The sequence below is a fragment of the Psittacula echo genome (assembly GCF_963264785.1).
Source record: "Psittacula echo genome assembly, chromosome: 3".
Classification (NCBI taxonomy): Eukaryota; Metazoa; Chordata; class Aves; order Psittaciformes; family Psittacidae; genus Psittacula; species Psittacula echo.
In genome coordinates this window covers 80,773,637-80,798,064 of record NC_137736.1, presented here as the reverse complement: position 1 = coordinate 80,798,064, position 24,428 = coordinate 80,773,637, and positions in this window count along the sequence as shown.

Below are 24,428 nucleotides of genomic sequence, written 5' to 3'. Positions count from 1 at the left end.
TTTGCCAATAGCAATAATAAAAATATAGCAAATTACTCACTGTATTTGGTATACCACATTTACTCAATTACACTCACAGGATGAAAACAGAAGATGCTCTCTCCCACTTCATTTTGCTATGAATTCAATTCTGACCATTAAAGAGATAATCCAGCTAAGTAAGATGCAAACTTGTCAACCCCCTCACTCTTTCCATTTCTTTATTTCAGATTTTCTTCAGCTATAAAATCATGAAAGATTAACATATCCCGTGTGATTTAGACATAACCTTCCAGTTTCTTTTAGAAACAACAGTTTTTATAAATCAATCAAGAATTTGGTGTAAAGTACAAAGCACTGGTCTGCTTTCTATTCTCGCTGATACTTTGAATTGCTTATGATGCACTGTAAGTGAAAAGTGTCATTTGGCCATCTGAGAATTGTCATTCTGCTAGTTCTTAAGAGACTGCAAAGCTGAGATATAGTCTGTATTTTTCTCAAAATTCCCCTTTGGGACATCCGCAGCCAAAGAAATTGAACAATACGAAATGCACCAAATTCTTTTCTCAGGAGGGAAGATGTTATTTAATGTTCAACAGCATTATAACCCTGAGAACAATGTCTGGAAATGTCTTGGTTTAGTATCTCTTTTTATAGAAATATTTCATAGCCTAAATTTCTGTATGATTATCTCTGTTAACTATTTCATTGGTAACAAAACCAAATAATTTTTTGAGATATTTAATTCAGGTAGACTGCTAACTTTCACTAGGAAAACTGTGTAAGTGTAAATTTTTTAGTTTATTAATAGGACAACTTATACCTTTAAAAAGCAGGTACACTTACAGCAATAAATACAAAGCTAAAGCTAAAATTTAGTCATATTATTACATGCATTAGCTTGTGATGTGATGAAATAATAATCCAGAATCTTTCAATTCTAGCTCATCTTAAATCATAGCTTTTCACATGTACAAATTTCAGCTGTGTTCTTTGCCTTTCCAAACCAGTACTAATTTGACACTTATTTTGACATTTATAAAGAAAAATCTTTAAATGAAGTCACCCTGAAAGATGCTCCAGTGACGAGGGGTTTTCTGTTTGTTTGTTAGTGTTTTTTTGTTTGTTTGGGTTATTTTTGTTAGTGGTTTGTTGGGTTTTTTTTCCCCACGTATTTGCAATTTTTCACTTCTTTGTGTTTTCATATATTTTGGGTTCAGAGAAAAACTTTTTAAAATGTTGATATATTACCAGATATCCTCCTTCCTGGTCTGCAATGATGAAAAATCTCCTCCCTTCTATAAAATGAAAAGCTTAGACAAACCTTTTTGATTTTTAAGTAAGCTGTTTATTGTTTTGCTAAACTCACTTTATTTTGTTTTACCTCTTTCATGATCTTTCCATGGATGATTAAAAAACCATATCCACACATATTGCAGCAAATAAGTAAAAAGAAACTCAGCCTAAAATAACATCTGAAAGATAGCAGTAATACATCTAGAACATGGCTTGCTTGTTATTTTATTTGTTTTTTTTTTCTTGTCTGTGCATTCATTTACTTCTTTTTTTTTCTGAGTTTTTCTTCAAGAAATCTTCAGATTTCTTTTCAGATTCATTTGGAACAAGATGAACAAGTTGGCAATTATATTGGAATTAATTCTAAGAAAGGATTACATTACAAATATCTGTAATTAATAGTGACTTATTCTGTGAGGGCAGTTGGTAACTGATACCATATGAAACCAGGAGTTAGAAATATCTACAGTCATAGTTGTATGAGATGTATGATTGTAATTGAAAATGTATAAAATGGATGCAGTCACAAAAGTTTATCTATCTGATCCTTCCTTTCATTTGCATGTAGAATTTATTATATTTAAAACATTTGTATTTTTTTAAACCATATTTTAAAAACTTTAAATGCTGAAGATTCTATTATTCACTAAACACTGTGTTCTGATACTTACTTGTCCTTAAAGACTTCTTTACTCTTAATATTTAGATTAAATATCCCTTACAACATCTAGAACTGTTGACTATTCTTATCCATAGCAGAAATAAGTAATCCTATCTTCAACGAAAGTAATCAGTTGGTGCAGAGTTAATCAAGCTAAGTCAATTGAAAGTAGATTTTGGCTTTATGGGACACACTATAAGCTATTAAGATTTTAGAAGCATAAGATCTTAAAAAGATTTCTTTGGCCATTTTCAAAACTGGCAGTTGGTATAGCTAGTTCAGTGTCATTGGGAGGGATTTTGTCAGGATGATTCATGGCATTAGATATCTGTGCTTCAAGGCAGTTAATTAAAAGGTCAAAGATCTTCATCAGGCAAATGAAGAACTGGGTAGGAAAAGTTGTATACAAGGAATATCTAAACTCCAGCTTTTTCTGAAATTTAGGGATATGAAACAGGTGGCTGTGTTTCAAGTCCTGGGTTATTGTCTAATTTAGTAGGGCATATTTCCATTTCTGGAATTTTGGAATCTTAGAATGGGTTGGGTTGTAAGGGACCTTTAAAGATTATGAATATATATAAGATATATATTCTCACTTTCAACTTCTTCAGGTTTTGAGACTGAAAAAGAAAAAAGTACAGAAAAACATAACAGTGAATTATAAGGCTTCAAAAATTTTTTATGCTCAACACTGAAGATTAAAAACCAGTTATTGACATGGTACAATTAATGGTGTCATTTTTTTTGCCTGTCACAATTCTTTTTACATAGTGGGGTGTTTTCTAATTTATTTATGTTAAGGGTTAAACCAAACTTCTTGACAAGCAGTGTGGAAACTCTTGGGTTTCCTACACAGGTGGGTCTAGGATGGGTAGGAATAGATGTATGCTTTGAAGCAGCACAAAGTACAGTAAAAAAGTAAAATAAAATTGAGCCTAAGAGCCTAGGCTCTGGAATTTATGGTCACTGTCTGGTGTCCAATATCTAAGGGTTTCAGTGCCCTGTTAGGAGAATGGGGGTCTTGAATGTTCAGGCCTTCCAGTTTGTCTGGAGACAGCCCTAAGGATCTGTCAGTCTCCTGATCTGTATGAGATGTCTTGCATTTGTTAGGGTGCATGGTGCCTTTTATTCCCTCTGGTTTATGGTTTATATCTTCCTTGAACATCAGGATTTGGTTCCTCTGGTTTTAGCTGCATAGGTTTTCAACCAGAGCTCAGACTGCTACCACGTGCTTTCAGAATGAGTGTTTTCCTTCCTGCAACACTGTTAGCCTGATGTGAAACTCCAAGTAAGGGTTGATGCACTGTTATCATCTGCCCATGAGCTTATGACTGCTGTAAGTTGCTTGCTTTTTGCAAATAGAAATAGTATTTTTGACCATATTTTTTTCTGTGCTGAAGAAACATCTCTTTTTCTCATCCACTCCCCTATTAAATTGTGTGAACTGCGCAAAAAACAACAAAACCAAACCAGGTCAAGACGTAAGAAGTCAGATCTAGATCTATCACTTTTTTTTCTTTTTCTTTTTAAACTTTTATTGATGGGCCTTCAACTTTCACTGACTTGACTACACATGGCAGACAGAATCAGGAAAGTGGTAACAGTTTGCTAGTCTGGGGATAGCTGTGTTACAAATCAAGCTCAGCAATAAATCAGACAGCAAAAAATGTCATAAATTGCAACTTGAAACCCCCTCACTCTGTAATTCCTTCCCTAAACTCTCTCCCATCCCCAGGGCTTCAGCTGCCTGTCACTGGGGGCCTTAGCCCTGGTATGGAGCACCCTGGTCACCTTGGCTCAGACAGAGGGAGACTGTGAAGTTGTGAAAAAGAATGCTGAGAATGTTCAGAAGGCTGAACTGTAGAACACAAGAAAGGTTAAGCTGCAGATAGAAGTAGGATTGGCCAGACAGAATTGCTAGTTGCTTCAGGGTTCAGGAACTCCCATATGGAAAGACAGAAGACTTTATGGGCAAAAACCTGTTTGCAACAGGGGCTGTCCCTCCTTCTTCACAATTGACTAAAGGCTGAGCAGGAAACTCGGTGGTCCCAGGAGGTTATATGAAAGCTTAATCCAGTATTCTTTGCGTATTAATAATTGTTTTGTAGACTTAAGCTGTCTGCTTTGCTCTCGGAAAGTCCCTTTGCCCCCAGTAGAAGTCCCTGAACAAAATGTTCCTCATAACACAAAGCTTGGATAGTATGCTTTGTTGAAAATATTCTTTCAGGGTAAGGTATGAGACTAATAAATCACAGCATGTAATGACACAGCTCAATACTCTCTTATCAGATTCTTTTATATATTCCAGAAGTGGAGTGTGCAATGTTTAATATCAAGGTTACTTACTTGAGGATATTTGATGTTACACAGGATTTCTGATTTAGCGGAGTGATAAAAATATACAGAAAACACAGTACAAATGTGACATTCAGCAAAATACAACAATTTCAATACACAGTTCAACCAAAATGCCAATGTGATTCATATTAACAGACTTCATTATATGCTTACTGTCAAGACAATGGATATTGCCAGAAAGGAATACATGGACTGGAGCCAGGTCAAGCTGGCACACAGTTTTGTGATCTCATTTCTAATGTTCCTTATTTTCCCCTCTGGGACATAATCCAAGTCAAAGGCCAAGTCAGTAAAGAAAGCCAAAAGGAGCATTAAATTTCATTAGTTAAATGAAATTCTTCACAAAGCAGGAATGTATTTTTTTTCATGACTTCCCAGTAGAGCAAGAAACTGTAATGAGCAATCAGAAAATCAAATCTTGTTTTGGCTTTGTATAGATAGTTTGGAACAACAGCCTATTAATTCTCCATTGATGTGATTCAATCTGATTGACTGTCTACATATAGGGTAATTGTAGCATGCTTACGTACCTTGCTTCTTCTATCTGCAGCTACCAAAGGGTGTGAGTCTCCCATAGGACATCCAGATATAGTTCCTTTCAAGTCTTCTGTGAATTGTACAGCACCTAAAATGATGCTAGACCCCTGTACATGGCCAACAGATTTGACCATGGGGTACAGCAGGACCTCAAAATGTAGGTATCAGTCAAATAAACTACACCATTTAATTCACAAAAGGACCTTCTGTTATCTGTTGTATATTAATATCAATTTAAAATCTTTGCTTATCATGTTCCTTTTAGCTCCTTACATTGTTCCTTTTGGAATCACCAGTGAGAACAGAGTAAGGCACTTAGCTTCTGTAAACTAAAATAGTAATGAATTGCAAGGTTGCAGAAAAAAATGAGTCTACTTTTGTTTCTTTTTAGATTATCACTGGTATTAAATAAGTGCCAGTGTTTGGTACATTTGCTGAGAAGCTTCACAAATAAAGTCCCACATGCATTACATATGGTCACTGAGTGAAAATATCTATGAATTATAACTGTAGGAAATAACATGCACATCCTACTCACATATTCCAATTTTTCATATCAAGTTTAAAAAAAAACACTTGACGATCATATTCTTATGATTCTGTCAAAGCTTTTCTGTAAATCCTTTAGGGTGGGTCTAGATGGAAATTTCAGGAAAGTTAAGACCATTTGGCTCAGGATGAAAGGATAAATACTTTACTGCCCTTGTATGGATGTTGTCATTCAGAAATAAAGTTACCTTAGTTTGCTGTAACACAACAGTCTCTGTGAGGGGATCAACCTCTGTTGAACCATGACCACTTTAGTTGATTGACAGCATCCACAGAATGGCGTAATGTGTTTTAGCTTTACAATTCTAATGATTCATCTCAGTTTTCTAAAAGAGTTCCTGCATTGTCATGGTCTTACTGCCTAATGTTAAGTAGAATTATGCTTTACATGCTGCATTTCAGAAGGAAAGCATTACAAAGTATTTTTTTTAATTAGGAATTTAATACTGAGATAATTTGGCAGTTAGGAATCATATATGGCTAATCAATGATTTCCTTCACTTATTTCTCAAATATTAAACTCACTGTAGTCATTAGTCAGCATGAGTAAAGGTAGCAGGATATAATCCTTCATTATGACTATTATTGCTTGATTTTATGGACATAGTACAGAGAAGCTCTAAACAAGGCAGAATCCTCTTCTACTAATCACAGTGCAATAACAGAAATGCTTCCAGCAATTAGCCAAGTAGGAGTAAATGTTAACTACTAGGACAGAAACATGCGAATTAGAGTGTAGTTTCTCACTACTCGTGTGGTGAGGGACGGAAGCACTAGTTCCCTCCGAACTAGGGTCAAGATATAGAGCATTCATGGAATGCGGGTCAACAACAATTTATTGCGCAGTTACAATTCCTTATACATGTTGCCTAAGCACCTCCCTAGAGTCAGCTGGTTCCTGTCCCTCTTGGCAACTTCCCGTCACATCACGTGATCTTCCGTGCGCCAATCCCTACATAGAGGAACAAGGATGAACTCTTGGTCCCACTTATTATTTGGCATGATTACTCTCCATAAGATCTTGCATTTTAGTTGGAGCAGTTAGTATTGATTTTTGTCTCTGATGTTGTTGAAGAGGCTTGTATGCATTTTTCTACATTGAATTTGATGTTTATTTCTGTTCATGCAGCACACTCAAACCTAAGATTTGCCTGTGCAAATTCATTTATGATTATCTGCAATTTCATAAAAAGTTGAAATGTTCTTCAAGCATTTAGTTTCCTTGTGAAAAAATAAATGATCAAAAATAAAACAAAAATTAATGTTTTGAGAAATGTCATAGCACCAAAGACAAAAAAAAGAAAAATTGAATTAGTATACATAAAAATATAAAGTCATTCTAAATTCTTTGTATAAATTCAGACACAATAAAATCTAGCACATGCACTAGAGCTATTAATATTTTTACTGAGTCAATTTCTCTTCTAAACTTCTGAAAAGATAAAAAAAATTGTTTTAAAGAGAAATGTAACTGTAGCCATTTTTTGCATAGTTCCAGTCCCTCATTGTCCTGGCTTCAGCACTAGCAGTCATTTTTCTCCTGCTTAGTAGCTGGTGCAGTGCTGTGGTTTTGACTTTTGGACTGGGAGCAGCGCTGATAACACCGATGCTTTTAGTTACTGCTCAAATGTTTAGTCTGACCAAGGACTTTCTGAGCCTCGTGCTCTGCCAAGGAGGAGGGGAAGGCGGGAGGAAGTAGAGACAGGACACCTGACCCAAACTAGCCAAGGAGGTAATCCATACCACAGTGCGTCATGGCCAGGATGTAGCAGACAGTTACCCGGAAGGGCTAGTTCGCTGCTGGGTGGGATGAGTTATCGGTCGGCGAGTGGTGAGGTGTTGTATTCTTTTCCCTTGTTATTTCCTTTATCATTGGTGGTAGCAGTAGTGGTTTGTGTTATACATTAGTTACTGGACTGTTCTTATCTCAACCTGTGGGAGTTACATTCTTTTTGATTCTCCTCCCTGTCCCTCCAGGAGTAGGGGGAGGGAAAGAAGGGGGAGAGTGAGAGAGAGACTGTGTGGCTGATTTATGGGTGACTGGGTTTAAACCACGACACTCATAATCAGCCCTTGATAGATTATTATGTCAAAGAGAAGCTACTCAGAGAGAATTTATTCAAATATTAAATCCTGGATAATAGACACACTTCTGTGGTAACCAGTCTACTGAATTAATAGTTTAGCAAAAAAGAAAAACATTTTCCTGTTTTTTGAATTTTCACACAATTTTTAACCTTCACTATACAGTCTAACAAGATAGTCAAAAATAAGAAAACCAACATAGTGTTTACCTCTCAGATTATTCACTATGTTATTAACTATGCGTATGACCCGTCCCAAAATTGCAGTTCCCCACATTCAGTTCTAGTTGAAGAAGAAATCTTTTATGATCCTTTTCTTAGAATAGGTTGTGTTTCATATCTATACAAATTCAGTGAGTTTTACTGTAATTCTCACAGGAACTTGGCACACTGATTATACATAACTATGTCTAATTGCACCATAGGCGGTCAATTCGTGACACTCTTCATTAATGACTGATGTGAGACTGTATCTTTCAGTGCATGCTCAGAGTTTTCTAAAATTTGGTTTGTTACTTACCCTGAACCTACTGTGTATTGAGGTGTTTGGGGCATCAAGTTTCATTTCATTATTCCAAATAATTCCTTCTTTATCTGAAAAGCAGTCTTAGCTTCTTTTTCTACTACGTAATTCAGACTTTTTTCATCTTTTTTTTTCACAGAACTGTAGGTCTCAAAGACACCTTGATGTGTTCAAAACTGCTGCAATAACAAAAAGGGATTCATGCTACAGAGGTTTAGTTTGCTTGCAGCAGGGAAGATACATTATCAGTTGTATTGTTCTTTTCCACATTGCTAACACCTCTGTGGTTTATGACTTCTGCTTAAAAAGTGCCTCTTAGTATGTTATTACAGGGAAGTACAGCACTGTTGCATGGTTTCCTATAATGGTTTGGGTTTGTTTTGTTTTTTTTTCCTTCCCCTCTTAACTCAGTGTTTCCATAAACACTTTTTGCCCCGTAACTGTTTTTTGAATGCATTCTAGTAAATGCACGGTACATCTATTGAGATGGTGTAATAGAAATAGCTGTTCACTTACAGCCTTTATTTTCAAATTTCAAAGGTTACACAGCCTTCAAAAACTTCTATTTGGAGGGAGGAGGCATTCCTTTCAATGGGAAATGATGTATGTAAAGAATCCCCCTGTAGTCAAATCCTGCCCTCTTCCACCAGCAAATAACCATGTATTCAGCTGGATGTAGCATTTACATACCCAAATGTTTGATGTGCGCAGAATATCCAGAGGTCTTTTTGTGTTTTCTGCTTTTCAAGCTTCAGTCCTTTATCAGATGGTTTAGATGTGCTTTGGGACCAGAATTATTCTGCCCGATTTAGATGATTTTAATTCTGAAATACAGATAACCAGAAATATAGAGGAGTAACACCTGTTATCTCTGAAGCTGAATTTGTTTAAGAATGGTAGGGTGGTGGTTATTATCTTTGGGTGTATGATGTAAAGCCTTTGACACAAATTATATGTATCTCTATTTGTACATATTATGAATATTCATTAGAAAAATTTGGAAGCATTTTGATTCCAGGTTGCAGTCTTTTCCTTTATTGTGAGTCTCTCTACTTGTATGCAGCATTAGGAAACAAACTAGCAATTTAGTAGTAAGAATAAGAAGAATAAGAATCACATATTTTATTTCATGAAGTATTCAAATGATATTTGACCAATATATAGAACTCAGGTGAAAATCAATAGCCACATTTCCGTGTCAAACCTACAGTCCTGATAAAATAAAAATAACTGCATTTAACTATGTATTAAAAATATACTGATTTGAATACTTGGGTTTGGGGTTCTTTTTTTTTCCTATAAAAATGAGAAAACAAAGTTTCAGTTTTATGTACCTCTGCATTATAAAGAACCTATTCAAAAAATGCTACAATACTCACATTCAATCTTCCTGAGCCTTTAAAATGCCAACACTTTAAATATATCCTCCCCTCTCTATCCTAATTTGAATTAAATGATCCATCTCCATTTTTATACTTTGAATAATCTATAATTTTATAGTTTAAAAACAACAACAGTGCCTATTCCTAAGGCTTCAAGAATAGTAGCCACAGTAAATGGTTATGTTATCTAGCAAAAATGGAGGAATATATCATAATAAATTGTGTGAAACAGAACTGTCTTCTGGATTTATTCTTTAAAGATCAAGAGAGACTTTGAATTTAACTTTTGCTTCTTCTGAACATTTCTTTCAAAATAGGCCTAACTCCAAATTTTAAGATGCAAATTTTTTGCATTTAAGATGCAAATTTTAATTATGCAAATGAAATATATTTAAGCCTTTCACACAAAATGCAACACTGTGTAAGAGAACAAGACAGTCTTCTATTTAATATGTATCTGAGAAGAGAATTCTTAGCAGTAATGTGTTTGAAACTTTTTTTGTAAGTCTGTATTTTTTGATAATTCAGAGAAATATTGGAACATAATACCCTCTGATTTATTCCCTGTAAAGTTCTCTCACAAGGCTAATGCTGTCCCTATGTACCTAACTCAGATATTTCACTCTCTTGAAATTCTTTTTTTTGTGGAATACAGTTAATAAAAGACAATATGTTCCTTTATATGATTATAATACTGATTATAGTGTCCTTAATAATTAAAACAATAATAATTTTCATAAATTGCTCTTTTTCTCACAACTGATCCTACCTGATGAATGTCATCATGCTTACTCTTGTAAAGTTTCCATTACAGTTTCACCCTAAGTTAGCAGCACCCTTAGTAAGCAACATGATACTGTCGATGCAAAAGCTGTAGAGAATTTTTTATTTTTAATGTTGAACTAATTTAAAATCAGGATGATCACTGAAAGATAAATGGGCTTAATCCATTCTTAGGAAAGTACTGTGTAGTTTTTAAAGTAACCTCAAGTAATACCATTTTTGAGTTACTCAATATAATTAGAATCAATTACTTTGCAGTTTTATCAAACATTAAACGGTTTGAAGCATCAAGAAAAATAATTTCTTCCTGATGTAGAATATATTCTCCGGTTCATCATCTTCTTGCCACTTGTCATTTCTTTGGAACTATCTGTTTTCATTCCACCTTTCTTTGCCAGTGGATTTACTATATATATATGGGTTAGGCAGATAATTACTATCTGCTGGTTGGAGAGTGGTCATCAGCTCCAGTGTCTCAAAATTAACTCCCTGCTTGTGCTACCTTTCAGGTAAATCCTGTATTTTCTGTAGAATATCCATACTCATTGCAAATGTCAGACTATTGAAAATGTAGTTTAATATGTATAATATTTTCTTGATAATTTCTGTTCTCATTATACTGTTCAAAATTCTTATAGAACTGCATTTCTTTTAATCTTTCATTAACACTCCTTAGATTTTACTAAAGGGATCTGCTGCAGCACAGTGGACCCTGGGTGACAAACAGACAATTTCTGGTTAATAGGCAGTATATGTTTTCAGTCTCAGCTGAGGATTTAAAGGACTGACATATGTCAGAAATTTTTTTTTCCTCTGAAAATCAATTAGCTTGCATCATAGGATTCTTTGGAGAACTTTCAGTTTATTACAAGTATTACAGAATATAATTATAATGTATTAGTGAAAGAGATCAGCACATTGACAGCTATTTGGACTAAAGAATCTGATTTCTTTAGAACAGACATAAAAATTAAAAAAAGTGCATAATCTAAAAAAATTGTCCTTAGTTTTTATGATTGAAAAAAAGAAAAACTACTTTCTTTCATGGATTTTGAGAGCATTTCCTTTCAAACAATGTTAATGCAATGCACTAAAATTTCTATCTTGATGTCAGTGGATTTCTTGTGAAATATGTTGCTTTGCAAGCTATGTGGTAACTTACAGGTAAAAGGTGTATTCAACTGATCAAATAACGAAGGATTTTTGGAATACTCAATTAAGCAGTTGGGGTTTTTTTTGTGTGTTTGTACTGTCGCGACATGGGAGTCACGGACAACGTAGAGACGATCAATGTGATCAAGCAATTGCCAAATTTATTCACACACATCAATAGCTTTTATAGTCTACAGAACTAGCTGATGTAATCAATATAGATTCTGATTGGCTTAAAAGTGCGGTCCACACATATTTTTGAAGCAGCTAATAGGCTAGCTAAAAACTGTCCATTCACTAGTTTTTGCACACATCTTGTAGTTTCAACATCCCGCTCCCACATCCTGTTAACCTTGAGTAAACACCAAGTTCCTTGTTCTATTGCACATAGCTGTCCCTCAGTAACCTAAGGTTAGGCCTTGCAGCCTGGGTAACTTGAGTTCAGGCCTTGCAACTTAACTCAGAGTTTGGCTAAGACCAAACAGCTGGGATTGCTCACATGTCCGTTGTTTAGCTGTATTCTTCATAACCACCATCTCCTAAGGCTAAGACGTCTGGGTTGGTCATAAAATGTCCGCCGTTCGTTAGCCAATCCACATTTGTGCAACAGGTGGAGTTTAAAATTGTTACCACTGCATCCACCAGGAGATTAAATCTAGCAGAGGATTTACAGTCAAAAAAGGGGAATACAGAGATGATTAAGTCTCTCAGATCAGGTTAATATATCTTGGAAATCTATTTTGAGAAGTATCCTTCAAGAAATTCGGTTGATGAGATGAAAAGACTATTATAAAACTTGCAATGAAGTTTTTAATTAGCAACTAAAAACAGTTTTTCTCCATCAAAAAATTAAAGAATATGTTTTATCTTGAAAACTTCAGTAAAGACTTTAGATTTTATTTTCTATATCTCCAAAGGAAACCATCTGCTTAATTATTTTGGCATTTTGGTCAGGTAACTGACATTTAGTTCCATTCCCTATTGTTTCCTAACAAGTTATAAAAATGCTATAGCAGGAGTCTGTTTTGATTTTGTTTGTGGGTTGTTTTCGGGTTTTTTCCACAGCTTTTAAATCACATCTTGTTTTCAGACTTTTATTTCATACCAAGAAAAAAAAAAGGAAAGAAAAGAACAAGCTATTTCCAGTGCAAAGTATATTTCTGTGCAACATAAGGAGTCAACTCTGCCTTAGAAAAAGGCCAATGTCCCCTACATCTAAGCATCCTTAGAAATGAATAGGTATAGTACCTAAACCAAATGAAAAAATTACAGGTTGTCCCGCAACTGAGTGATTTCATCATAATCCACGTCTTTCTGAGGAGACATCTGGAGCTGCAGGTGTTTGAGGTTTCCTCAGGGAATCATACCTATAAATTCAGTTTTCTATCAGCGCCACTGGGTTGTCAACGGGCATATGCTTCTGTAGCTTATTATTCTGCTAAACTGCATGGCTTTCAACAAAAACGATGATAAACTGGAAATAAGAAAGTGGTTTTGGCCATTAGCTTCCTAGAAACAGACAGCTGTCAGAAGGCTTTGCTTCCTGCAGAGTAAGATGACTTCAATGAGGCAAACCGTGGTATTCTGAGTTTAGCAGAACACATTTAAAGCCATCTTGTTTTCCTTTATATGGCATTATCCACTCACACAAAGCAGCAGAAGTAAGGACAATCACATCCTGTTGTCTCTCCTACGTCTGTGAGAAGAATGTAATGAAATATCTAAGACCAAAATCTACCATTTCAAATCTAGCTTTGTCAAAACTTGCCCAGCAGCACATTTTATACATCAGGGCTGATGTGAGCTATCTTCAGCAGTGCACAGTAACAATTATTAATCATTATGAATTTAGATTAAAGCATTCTTGATATGTACTACTACTACATTCTTAGCATACCATAAGTTGGTTTATTTTTTTTTTTATTTGCTTGTTTGGTTTGGTTTGTTTTTTAACATTGAAGCTTTGTGTAATATCTCCTGAATTAGTTGGGTTTTCTATTTTATGATACCAGGAGAAGCTCAGCACAGCTGATTTCACTGTCTTTATTTCTTTACCAATCAGGGTTTGGTTCACAATTTGGTTTACCAGAATGGCTTCTGCAAGGCATGGATACCCTATTTGTTGCAGTTTTTTCCTGTGGTTTTGGTGTCATAATTTTAGTTTTGTCTGGATTTCTTTGGTTGCTTTTTCTGGGGGGGAGGGGGTTGGTTGGTTTGTTTGTTTGCTTGTTTTGGTACTTTGTAGTTTTGATTTTTGTTTTTTTTTTGTATTTGTATTTTTTTGTGGTTTTTTTTTTTGAGGGGGGAGGAATTTTGTTGTTTGGTTGTTTGTTTTTTTTTTTCACCACAAAAATTATATTTGGGATGAACTAAATTCTTTAATAAAATAATTATGATATATGGAAATGGTTCAACAAATCTAAAAAAGAATTTGTTAACTGTGAATGAAAACTGGTGAGTGATATGCACAAGCCAACTTGCTATGCTATCACAGTTGAGTGAGTTTCTGAATGAGGAAACAATGAAGTGAGAGCCAGTTTCAATGAAAGGCCATTTTCTGAGATATTTTAAACGTCTAGTGGTAAATAGTGTAACAGATTTCCATAGCTCAACTTTGTTATTTGTTGGTGATGAGTGAAAAACTAATCTAAGGGTCGCAAGTGACTCCAAAGATGAAAAGTTCAACTCCTTTGAGCTTTGAAGCAATTTTTATCTAAATGAATTATCTTTTTTAATCATGTAAAAATCTTATGAACTGGCATTTATTAAGACTGTGGAACAGCTTGATTGACTTACCTAATTCCAATTTTTAGTTCAAGTACCATTTCACAAACAGAAACCAAACAACAAAAGTATCAGAGTGGCTGTTATATCCATATATCACTTAGAGCACTCATAAATTATATTTTGATGCCTTTATTCTAATAAAGTTGTTAATATCTGTTACAAGATATATATACATATATATATATATAAAATATGTTCCAAAAGAATTACTCAACTCAGAATAAAATTATCTATAGTTGAAAAATTAAGCAAATGAATAATGGTATTACTTATTTTCTAACTCCGTATCATGTTAAAAGGACACTTTCCCAGATAATCAGAGCTTCACTACTTGAATTTTAATTCAGTGCATACTGCATGGAAATTCATACCTGCTAGAGCCGTGAGGTGAAGTCTGCCCCACTACTTTAAAGAAAACATCTCGGGAATACCAGAGAGGAGTTTAAAACTTTGAAGTTAGATGTTTATGAAACAGACATTAGAAGAATAAATATGAGGAAATATGTTTTTTGGGATACAGCAGAATTCCAACAAGGGGTCTATAAATAAATTCTTTCCTGTTACTGGGTCCAATTTTTCCTTTTCTCTAGGCTTGCTGCCAATTCACATATTCTGATCAGAAGTATACTCTATTTGGTTTCTTCTGTGTACCTCCAGAAAGCACTTTTTTCCTACTTGACTGGAGCTTACATGTTTTTGCTTAGAAGAAAGAAAAATAATGCACAGTTAAATTTAGTAAAAGCACAAAAAGCACATTACCTCATAATTTTTCAAATATCCAAAAAAGAAGACTAGTACTGCAAGCAATCCTTCTTATTCATTCTAGGTTTGATTAGATGGTAAATGGTTATCTGCCTGTCATTACCTGATTCTATGCTGTAATGGTTTAGCCTCAGCTGAAAACTAACCCCCCCACAGCCACTCACTCACTCCCCCCAAAACTCCAGTGGGATGAGGCAGATAATTGGAAGGGTAAAAGTGAGAAAATTTGTAGGTTGAGGTAAAGACAGTTTAATAGGTAAAGCAAAAGCCACACGTGCAAGCAAAGAAAGATAAGTAATTCATTCACCACTTCCCATGGGCAGGAAAGTGTTCAGCCATCTGCAGGACAGCAGGTCTCCATCATGCATAACTGTTACCTGGGAAGACAAATGCAGTAACTCAGAGAATCACCAGCTTCTTTCTTCTTTACCCAGCTGTATATGCTGATCATGACATCATGCAGTATGGGATATTGTTTTGGTCATTTGGGGGCTGCTGTTCTGGCTGTGTCCCCTCCCAGCTTCTTGTGCACCCCTGATCTACTCACTGGAGGAGCCATGTGAGAAGCAGAAAAGGTCTTGACTCTGTGTAAGTACTGCTCAGCAGTAATAAAAACATCTCCCTATTATCAATATTGTTTTCAGTACAAACCCAAAACATAGGCCCATACTAACTTCTGTGAAGAAAATTAACCCTTTCTCAGCCAAAATCATCACACATATGCATTCTCATTGTTATTCAGGGTTTTCACAGAACAGTTATTTTAAAAACAAAGAACACCCTAGAAATTGTATTTCCAAGAACTTTGTAATGCAGTGGCTATCTATCCTGCTATTTTTATTTTCTAACAGTTTGTTAAGTTCTTTCACAATATTTACCTGATATAAAAATATAGAAAGAACACTTCAGTAGTCACAAATGTTAAACATATGTTCAATTTGTGGCACATCAGGGCTTCTAAGCTTTAGTGAGTCAGAGTCTCTAAGCTTTAGTGAAATATTTATAATAAATAATAGGAATACATTTTGAGGGTTCATGAACATTTCAGGTGACGTTGACCTTGTAAGGGCTTAAGTGCAGGGATGTAAATTTTCCATGAGACACTGTAAAATTAATTCTATGGAAGCATAAGCTGTATACATGACTACTTCTTGTAGACCACAATAATTCAAATTTTAGTTCCTGAAGTCAATTCCAAAGCTGCAGAAGTGTCCCCTATAACAGTCTTTAACTTCTTTAGCTTTAATATTGTAAAGTGTATTCTTCATGTCTTAAAATCTGACAGCTCATGTTCTTCTATTTTGCCACAAATTACCTTATGACACAGATACAGCATTTCTGATAACAATACCTCTAATTAGGTAGTAGAGTAGTAGCAGAGTATTTGTAGAGGAGTAGCAGAGACTATTCAACTTTACATGTGAGAAATATCAGGGCTTGCTTTCTATGTATATCTGTCTTAATGATAATTTAGTTAACGGAAGTAATCTCAATCTATATCTTTGTAGATAAAATTAAAATTACAAAAAATATTAAATAAATCAATCAGTGTTTTTTCTTTATAGAGTATTCTTTATTTAACATCCTTCTTAACATGCTTCAAGACTGACACTGACAGCTGTCAGAAAGATAATACAAGACTGTGAAACAAGACTAAGACTTTCAGGGGGATTGACAAATCACAGGTGTTTGTTGGCAATCTGTTTGGAAAAAAGTAATAATAACACAGGATCTTGATGAGTTTTATCAGACCATCAAGTAGCCCTAATTTAGCCCGTGGATGTCAGGAAGATGCCCCCACAGGTGTTATCAGAAGACGACAGCTTCATCATTATCACCCACAGAATTCCATCTGATTGGGATTTTTCATGTTGAATTTGTGCTACATTTTATATGTGGATAACTGTTTTTTTCATTTGAGCTGGCTGACAGGCTAGGTTTACTGTCAACAGGAGTTAAATAAAAATTTGGAAATATACCGATGGGCAGTACTGCTGGGACATTCAAGGAAAATTTAATGTTACAGTCCACCCTCTCTTCTTGCTGGCAAAGTTTCAAAGCTTTTGTTGAACATAACAGCAGTTCCTTGATACAGGGTCACAGCTCTGCAGTCCTGTTCTATCTACTTCTCAGTCAGTCTTAAGGGAAGATAAGTAGAGTGCATATAGTTTCCTCAATCTTCTTTCTTCTTGCTGTGAAAGAAGCCAGAATAGGTATTTACAGACCTAAGATCCAATAAATAGAAGGGTTCAATAATGAGGGTTAATAAAGTCAAAGGTGATAAATTATTTTTTAAAACTCCCTATCTGCCCTGCTGTTTTTGTATTATTCCTATCCACCATTGCTGGAACAAAAGAGAAAGCTCAGCCTAAGCAGAAATGTAATTTGTCATAATTTCGAGTTCATTGTACTGAATAAAGCAAAGGAAGCATTTTATTTTTGTTCCTGGTGTGCATAACAGCTCTTCCTTTCGCATAATCTTATTTTTTTAGTTTCCAACTGTTAGAAACATTGCTGCAATTTCCATTGATGTTCCCTTTGAGTAATGAAAGCCGGTAATTTATCCAACAGAGTCAGGCTGATTAGATTTGTTGCATACTGATCAATCAAAATGCTCTCCTGATCTCACTGGCCTTCAGATTCTGCTTTAGAAAAATCAGGCTTAGGGAAAATATTTTGCCTTTTCTTTTTATTCCTTTATAAATAAATTCAGCAACTTGGAAAATTGCACATGGGTTGCTTAATTCTATGTTTAACATCACATGAAAATAATGATTAAACTTCACACATGTAATGAGAATCAGAAATATAGACAAATAAAGCAAGGTTTCAATCTAAAAAGAATGGTGCACTACAAAAGTGTAAACTGAATATAAGAAAGACAAGTTTAGAAGGAAGGCATGAATGTGAGAATAAGCACAAAATAGAAGACAGGTAGAATCATGGACAGTAAAATCAATATCTGACAGAAAATTAGCTTTTTTCATTGTGTGAGTGGTGAGACACTGGAACAGGTTGCCCAGAGAAGTTGTGGCTGCCCCATCCCAAAAAGTGTTCAAGGCCAAATTGGATGGGAATTTGAGCAACTTGGTCTAGTGGAAAGTGTCCCTGCCCATGGCAGGAGGGGTGGAACTGGATGTTCTCTAAGGTCTATTCCAACCCAAACCACTTTATAATTATTTTTTTGTGTCCATATTATGTTTGCACCAGGGTTTATCTTTAGAGAACACTCTCTAAGAAAAAAAAAAAAAAAAAAGAAAAAAAGAAAAAGCATAATATGGTATTTTTAGAATCATGTAGAATAAAGATCCTCCCTCGCCTGGATGCACTGGGTAATGCCTGGAAGGTGTTTGGATAATGCTGTTTGGGGATCATGCCTCACAGGCTACCTTACTTGAAGGAGGAGGAGAGCTTGGGTGCCTTCTGTGAGAAGCTGCTAGAAGCTTCCCCTGTATCTGACAGTGCCAATGCCGGCAGGCTCTGAGACAGACCCACCACTGGCCAAGGCTGAGCCTGTCAGTGAGAGTAGTAGCACCTCTGGGATAACCTATCTAAGAAGGAGAAAAAACCTGCTGTGCAACAGTAATGGAAAGAATACATAAGACCTATAGCTTTTCAGATACCCGAGTCAGTGAAGAAGGAGAGAGGAGGTGCTCCAGGTGTCAGAGCAGAGATTTCCCTGCAGCCTATGATGCAGACCATAGTTAGGCAGGCTGTATCCCTGCTGCCTCTGGAGGTCCACAGTGGAGCAGATATCCACCTGTGGCCTGGGAGGACCCGATGCCAGAGCAGGTTCATTCACCCAAAGGAGGCTGTTATCCCATGGAGACACCACCCTGGAGCAGGCTCCTGGCTGGACGTGTGGCCCAAGGGAGAAAGGAGACTACACACTGGAGCAGTCTGTTCCTGAAGGACTGTACCCCATGGAAGGGACCTGTGCTGGAGCAGTTCTTGAAGAACTGCAGCCTGTGGGAAGGACTCATATTGGAGAAGTTAATGGAGAACTGTCTGCCATGGTGAGGACCCCATGCTGGAGCAGTGAAAGAGTGTGAGGAGTCCTCCGCTGAGGAGAAAGGAGCAGCAGAGACAATATGTGATGAACTGACCACATTGTCCATTCTTCGTTCTCCTGTGCTGCTCAGGGTAGAGAAAATGAGGAGTGAAGTTGAGACCAAGAGGGAGGAGTGAGGGAAGGTGTTTTTTAAGATTTAGGTTTTACTTCTCATTATCTTACTCTGTTTTGATTCATGAGTTGAGTCTGTTTTGCCTGTGACAGTAATTGCTGAATGATGTCTCCCTGCTGTCACCCCTGTGAGTAATCTCACTGAACTCCAGGACTTTTCTCATGATAAAGCATTTGCACAACTGGCCCTGAGAGAGTACAGGAAATTAAAGATTTATAGAATTGCTCATAGTGGAAGTTATAATGCACTTTCATCATATCTGTGTGGTAAGTGACTTTGCTGACTATGTTCCTGGCACTGCAGCCTTAATTATGCTTTTTTATTTTCCCTGTGGTTGAGATCTGTTATTTGCTTTTACATGGGACTGAAAAACATTTTCTAGCAAATCTGAAGTTCAAGAAAGATAATGTCAGACAATAATTTTTATATGCTTTAGGGGACTTGTCTCTCCCTGCAGACACATAGGAAGACTTGTTATCTAGGATTTGGTAACTCACAAGTCCAGTATTTGATGTACAGAATTTCTCTGCTGTGTAGTTATACCAAAGCCCTATACATTCAGTTGTCCTTACAAATGGTAGTAGCAATTTGTTGTTGCTCTTCTTGTACAAAGTATCACAAATCTTTTTAACGTAAGTTCTTTAGTCTCATCAACCAGCATGGGACCACTATTAGTCTTGGAAACCTGACAGCCTTGATGAGTATCCCTGCTGCTTGTGTTTTATGATTGGCGTGTACTCGCATTTGGCATCAATTGAAGATCTGAGTGTTGCTTGAACTCTTTTCAGAAATGGTGCTGCATTTTTCAAATGGATTTAAAGTATGTTTCTATGTCTTATACAACTACTATTTTACTGACATCTAATTTAACATAAAAGGAAAAATATTTTCTTAGCTCCCACTTAAAAACATGTAGTTGAATCTCTTAAGTGCTTTTTAAAGCAATGGAAAAGCTTTGGGGTCGAGACTCACAAAGGGACTCTCTATTAAAGGATTTTGACACATAACTTCTATTAGTCTGAAAAAAAAAAAAACAAAAACAAAAACAAAAGAAAAAAAAACTCAGACAAAGAAAAACAAGACAAAAAAAAATCTCCAAAAACCACGGTCCCCACCCCACCTTCCCCCACCCCCCCCACAAAAAAAAAAAGAAAAAAAGAAAAAACACAAAAATCCCGCTAAAAAAACAAAACCAAAAAACCCAAATACAAACCCTCAAACAAGTAAGAGCAATCTGAGGACAAGATATATTTGGGCTTACAAACAATTGTAACAAGCTTCTCACACAAAGCTTTTAAAGTAGTTAAGATGGCATAGGATAAAAGTAAAAGTACTTGTGGTGGTGTGCTTCCTTCCCCTTTCTGCTTAAGCAATAGCAACGAGTGGTGGATGTGATGGCTGCATCTGGCTTAAGCTGGATTCAGAGAGGGGAAGGAAAGATAGATAACAACATCATAGCTAAGGGCCATAAATTTTACTCAGCAGCTGAGGGTTAGTTGAGCATGCACCAACCAAAATACAACTGATATGCAAACATGACTTAAAGTCAATTATTCCATAAAAACTGCACCGCCCACAGCAGCAGGTTGCATGCCAGGATCTCCCCTTGAGTAGGGACACCTCTAAAGCTTACTCCTTGAGGCTGAGAGAATCTTTACCATATCAGACACTTGGTAAGTGAATTGGGAGTAAGTGTGCAGAAAGTCTGAAATTTTAGTTAAGTGATATAAAGGACTAACTGTGCACATATAATCCCTTAGACATGAACCATTGACCAAGTCAGGGACTAAGTCTGGATCCAGATGCACCTAAAGTTCTCAGAAAATAGTTTAGAGCACAAGGGAATCCTTTCTGAACCTCATGACTCATTAAGAGGCTCTCCCGGACAGTTTCATCTGACCCTGTACTTTATGCAGTGAGTAATCAAGTGTACCTGACCATCGAATCTTATTAAACTACTGTCACATTTACTATCAAATTTTGTTAAATCACTGGTTTTATATCAATAAAAATATTGCTACTTCTGTCTTATAAGTGAAGTGCTTCACTCCAGCCACAACACTTGCATGGATTAATAATTAGTTATAAGACAAGTAACATGACAAGAGTAAATTATTCGGTTTTGCAATGGAGAATGATCCCTGGCAGAATTCTGAGGGGTCTATGAAATGACTTCTGCTGTTTAAGATACTGACAAGTGACATGGAAAAAGAAATTGAAAGAAAGATGAGAAATACTGCTGATGAAACAGGATTATTAAAAGTTGCAATCATGACAGCACACTTGTGGAAGAACTGTAGAAGGACATTATAAGACTGTGAGACCAGGAAGAAAAAATGCCAAAGAAATCCAATGTAAATAAAAATTATGTACCTGCTGAAAAACAATCTTAATGTCACATATAAAATGATGGACTCTGGCCTGAACTGCTGCCACACAGGAGCAGTAAAATGGGGTTATGATAGTTTATTAAAATGTCACCTTTTGGTATCAGTTGAAAAAGCAACAACAAAGAAATTACAAGGAAAGGAATAAAACTATAATACTAAAAAATAAAAAAACCCCACAGTATGCTCCTGAAAAACCCATGCTTTGCCCACACTTTATAGTTTGCTGTCTTGTTTTGGTTGGTTTTTGGTAGACTTGTTTGTTTGTGGGGGGAGTTTTGTTGTTGCAGTTGTCCTATCTCGAAGTAATAAAATAGATTCCACGTGATGAATGACTAAGCAGGCTAGAGGTCTTCAATTTGAAAAAGAGATGGCTTAAAATGGATATCATAGAAATTATCAAATTGTGGATAACGTGAAAAAAAATGGGTAGTGATCAGCAATTTGACGTCTGTTCCAAAACCAGAAGTAAGTACCATGAATTTAAATAGGAGAAGGAAAATTCTAAATGAACAAAAGGGTATATTTCTTCACAAACAGGTCAAGGAATGTCTTTGGTGTCATCCAAGTTGCAAAAGTTACTGATGCAAAAGTTTGAGAGGAATTTATAAAAGTATTTATAAGAAAGTTCAGTGCGCATTTAAATCAAGAATCAAATACTCATCAGGTTTCAGATAGAGAATTTTTTTTTAATTTATTTTTATTAAGATGTTAACTTGTACTAGTAGAGATAGATTTGAGGGCCTTCTCAAAAGAATGTAGTGGTATTTGATATGAAATGCATAAAGCAGCATCAGATTATATACAAGAACACAAATTTTCCAGTTTTGGAAGTAGTACCTTAGGCATTAGTCCCCTTATGAGAAATCTTCAATTCTTTCCAGCATAATGACAGTTTCAAGAAGCCAACTAAAAGTGCTTTCATGCAGTATAGCCAACTGAAAAGTAATTTCTCCTGAGAAATGTCAGGATGCATAGTTAGGTATTCCATTTTGTTATTCTTTTAATCTCAATTAGATGCAATGTGAGCAGAAATTGAACTAAATATTTCCCAGGTTTTTGATCTTTGTTCTTGTAAGTAACTCAAAGGGCAAAATATCTTCTGTTTGCTTTGTTTTTAATTAAGTAATGCCACTAAAGCCAAATAAACCAAGGGTGATTTTTTGTTTGCCAAGGCACCATAGCTGTAAAATAACTGCAGGATACTTTGAATTCCCTTTCATGAGTGCATTACTAGATTAAATGAGGTTACCATCTATATTAAATGGAATTGGTGATGAAGAGATTAAACACATATTTAACTGAATTCAAGCTTTTATCTGAAGAATATTTCCCCCTCCTAAATGAGAATAGTATATTCAATAAATTAAAAGGAATGTAACCGTTGTGCAGGATATAGGTGTAAACTTTAATCAATCAAAAATTTGCAGTTTAAAAATAATTTTAATATTACAGATAATTTTTTTCATAGCTGCTTAGTACTTCTTTCAAATATGTCTTAAATGAGGAACATATACTTCACATTCTTGGGAATACTTTGTACCTTATCAGATGATAAACCAGCAAGTCAACTTCACTGGGGACTCAACTCGTGCTTCTATGCAAACATACATAGCACAGGAATAAACAAGAGGAGCTCATTGTCTGGGTGAAGAACAGTGATGAGTGGTGTCCCTCAGGATCAGTACTGGGACCAGTGCTGTTCAACATCTTTGTTGGTGATGGACAGTGAGAATGAGTGAACTCTTGACACGCTGGAGGGAAGTGATGCCACCTAGTGGGTCCTTGACAGGCTTGAAAGGTGGGTCTTGTGAATCTTGTGAAGTTCAACAAGGCCAAGTACAAGGTCCTGCACATGGGTTTAGCAATCCCAAGCACAAATATAGGCTGGGTAAAGAACAAATTGAGAGTAGCCATGAGGAGAAGGACTTGCAAGTGCTGGTGCATAAGAAGTTCACTATGACCCAGCAGTGTGCACTTGCAGCTCAGAAAGCCAGCTGTATGCTGGACTGCAACAAAAGGAGAGTGGCCAGCAGGTTGAAGGAGGTGGTTCTCCACTCCTGTGAGAATCCAGCTAGAGACCCACCTGTGTTCAGTTCTGGGGCCCCCAGCACAAGCCATTAGTGAGCCCAGAGGAGGGCCACAAAGCTGGTCAGAGGGCTGGAGCACCTCTCCTATGTAGACAAGTTGAGAGGCTTGTTCTGCCTGGAGAAGAGAAGGCTCAGGGAGACCTCAGAGCAGCCTTCCACTATGCCAAGGGGGCCCACAAGAAATCTGTAGAGGAACTTTTTACAAGGGCCTGTAATGACAGGACAAGGAGGAATGTCTTTAAGCTGAAAGAGGGGAGATTTAGATTAGATATTAGGAAAAAATTCTTCACGGTGAGGTTGGTGAGACACTGGACCAGGTTGTCCAGAGAAACTGTGGCTGCTCCATTTCTGCAAGTGTTCAAGGCCAGACTGGATGGGACTTTGAGCACCCTGGTTTGGTGGAAGGTGTCCGTGCCCATGGCAGAGGTGTTGGAACTAGATGATCTTTAAGGTCCCTTCCTACCCAACCCATTCTATGATTCTATGGTCCTTTAAGAGATATAATTCTCAGACACATAGATCATTAACACATCAATTTTTTTTTTTTTTTAATTTATCCAATTGACCATCAGAGCACTCAGTCTCTGCTGTTGAATTAGATGAATTTGCTGACAAGCGTTACCCTATTTCAACACTTGGAAGCCACAAAAGTATGTTTCATAATTCAGGTGCTTGCAGTTTCTGATACAGTTCTGTTGAAAAATGAGAAATGCACCAAGCAGTCCAGCAGAAGTGTTACAGCCTTCAATGCCATGAACAGCTATAACAACCCCAGCCAGACGTTCCCTTTTAATGAAAACTTGACTAATACATTCAGCAGCATGGGACTTGCACATTAGAAATTTCATTATACACAAGAATAAGCATGAATAATTCAGGATTTACACTTTATTGAAAGAAAGGTACACAAGCAG